The following is a 3,525-nucleotide window of genomic DNA, read 5'->3' as shown; positions in this document are numbered from 1 at the left end:
GACCTTCTGACTGGCGGCTTGTCTCATCCGCCATCTTGGCTCCTCCTGATTTTTTAATATTATCAAATTGCTTGTTAAATGTCCTCAATACAAAAGGAAAGGTTATTTTTCAGAGAAAACTAAACACATATCTGCATTCGAGTTATATAGTGTTTCTTTAAATTGGACCCAAAATGTATGATTTTCATATAATGCAGAATAAACTGTATTATTTGAAAAGGAAGCATAGATGTGCAAGAACTTTTGACTCACCCAAACCCTTTGGATTCTCAACTGTGTTGGACAGTCCGTCAAATAGATTTGGCTTCATTATTCACCACAATTGCTACCATCTGCTTAGCACCTATTATGTAGTCATGCTGCCCAAAGTCACTTCCTGTCTGTGTGTCTCATGGACACAATGAGAGTTTCAATTTTCTTATAAGCAAAATTAAGGAGAAATAGTACCTACTTCACAAAGTGGTAGGAGACATTCAACAAGATGATAGTATCTGCAAGTTGCCCTACCAATGCCTGTCCCATAGTGAGTTCCCAATAAAGAATTATGATTTATGATCATGACTCAGCCAAAGTTCATGACCTTGCCCACATTTTTTAAAAACGTTTTTGTGTTTATACCTGGAATTGTGGACTACATCATGTTGCTGGACCTCAAGCTAGGAAATTCAGCAGTTCAAACGTATTCCAAACATTTCCTCAATCCCAGACACTCTGCCAAGCACTGTGGGATACAAAAGAAGCATGGCTGGCCCTTGCCTTCAAGGAACTTGAAGGGTAGCCAGAACATAAGCCTGAACTGAAGCCTTTCACCCTTTAGACAAAACCAAAGAAGCTCAGTGTGAAAACATTCAGTGCTGGCCAACCATGAGTGGTGTGGATAAGGTGATAACGATGTCTTGCTCTTGAGACCTGAACTATCACTGTCTGTACCTGCACCCCACCTCCAAGGGGAAAGTTCCATGAGTTCCATGAGATTGTGGTTCTCATTTGTCTTGTTTACTGCCACATCCCTAGAACCTGGTGCATTGTAGGTGCTCAGTAAAGGTTTGTTACGTGAATATTTGTGTAGCGTTCTAAACTACGTTTATGTGCACTAATAATAATAATGATAAAAGTTAGCATTGATTAGTGATTGACACTTATGAGGAGATATATACATATATATATGAACATTAATTTTTTACTACAATGTGAAAAGTAGGTGGGATTAGCCTCTATTTCAGCTAAGCGTTGGAGATGTAAAGTAACTTGCTTACATTTCTAAGAGAGAGATGAGATTTGAATCTTGGTCTCTCCAACTGTAAGCTCAAACCTTTCTACTACTTCAATATTTTATTTAACCTTTATATCAACCTAAGTGGTATTATAAACTCCACATCATTCATTCATGTGGCATTATAGGGCACCTGATAAGTGCAAGTCTTGGTCCTAGAAATTCAAAGGTGAACACAACATGACTCCTTCCCTCAAGAGCTTACACTCTCACGGGGGAGCTGCTAAATGACACAGTCATGGGGCCCCAGGTCATTTTCTAACACTGGCACTTCTCTGAGCCTTTTTGTTAATCTATAAAGTGGAAATCTACATATATTTTCTTCGAAGGTTCCTTTAATGACATTTTGTTCAGTGTAAAGGGCCCAGTTCTATGCCTGGCAAAGTAAGTGCTCAATAAATAGCTATAGTTATTATCCAACTAATAGTCATATTAACAATGCTTTAATGACACCAGAGCTGCCTTTACAGTAATGGGAACCCCGTAGAAGAATGAGACTTGCTGACTCAGAGAAATTCAGGAGTTTTTTCTGAACAATGTTCTATCAAAGGCAGGTAATGCCTGGCCCAAGCCAGACACGGGGAGGAAATTTCATTCTACTATCTTCTGTAATCTCAATATCTTCCAAATCCACCCGCTCCCATCACAGAGAGACCATATCCCATTAACAGGGAGGTCAAAGGGGCCTTATTGTCCCTCCCATATCCCAAGATCTATAACATCATCCCAATCTTTCAGTTTGACTATAAGCTTTGAAGATCTCAACTTGTCTAAATTTTTTATCTGAGAGGAAAATATCAAAGGCATACTTAAGCCATTAATTATTGGGGCAACAGCAGGAAAGAAACAGAATTGATTACACACAGATATCAGCATTCAAGGCTATAGAGTCTTTTGGAGACGATATCAGATCCTGGGTAGGAAATGGTATGCAGGACATTGAAGAGTGTTCTGCCCTACTGCATTCATTCGAACTCTGAATATTAGACTACCTTAAAATTAATAGACCTCTGTGTCATCAGACTTCTGAAACCTTAACTCATTACTATTCCTTATATGGCACTTTAAAGCATTTTCAAAGTAGCTCTGGGCAAAGGCATTGTGTCATTTGATCTTTACAACACCCTCTCAACTAGGAGGGGCAGATGGCTCCCTCACCATTATTGCAGCTAAGGAAAACAAGTCTCAAAAGGATGAAGACCCATACCCTAGGTTGCACAGCTAAGTGGATGATGGAGCTGGGATCAGAATGCAGAATTCCTGAGTCCTCCCAATCTCTACCCCACTTGAGCTCCAGCCTCTGCCAAGTATGACTGAGAGAATACCAAGTAAGAACTTCATGGGAAGTCTGGTGAAGCACATGAACCCCATATCAGAATACTGTTTTTAAATGCATGAAATAAAATACAAAAGATTTCAAATGAAACCAACTACAGATGCTACTCGACTTATTATGGTGTTATAGCCTAATAAAGCCATTGTATAATAAGTTGAAAACATCTTAAGTAAAAAATGCATTTAATACACCTAACCTACCGACCATCAAACATACTTAAACGTGTTCAGAACATTAGCCAACAGTTGGGCAAAATCATTTAACACAAAGCATATTTTGTAATAAAGTGTTGAATATCTCATGTAATTTACTGAATGCTGTACTGAAACTGTAAAAGAGAATGGCTGTATGGGTACTTGAAATACAGTTTCTACTGAATGCATATTGCTTTTGCACCATTGTAAAACTGAAAAACCATAAATCAAACCATTGTATGTCAGGGACCATCATACAATGAAATAATACACTTACAAAAATATTTTAAAAACACATTTGTGGTATAGTAACATATATGCTCCTTTAACACCTGAAATAACAATATGTAATGACAGGTCTAATAACCACTCCAATTTTGAAGTAGTGATGAGCATAAATATTTCAAGAAATCTGCAATATCATGTGATATGATAATATCTGTGATCCTGGTGAAAAAATCATAAGTATTGATAATACCTCTGTAGTTTGTTGCTTACATTTACAATGGAAGAAAATGCTAAATTTCAGTTCAAGGTTAGTGAAAATTTAAATTTAACTTTTCAATCCATATTCACACACTCACTAAATTCTACCCAGTCTCTAGGTGAAGAACCACTGATAGGAGAGGCTGATGAAATGTAAAGTGAAAGTTCCAAAAGTGGGATCAGGATTAATTTGATTAAATGCGTTAGTATTTATAAATTAGAATAGCCCCCATCAC

Source organism: Propithecus coquereli, unplaced genomic scaffold, assembly GCF_000956105.1.
Source record: "Propithecus coquereli isolate 6110/MARCELLA unplaced genomic scaffold, Pcoq_1.0 Scaffold42, whole genome shotgun sequence".
Lineage (NCBI taxonomy): Eukaryota > Metazoa > Chordata > Mammalia > Primates > Indriidae > Propithecus > Propithecus coquereli.
The sequence above is the reverse complement of the archived record's forward strand: the minus strand, read 5'-3'. Positions refer to the sequence as shown.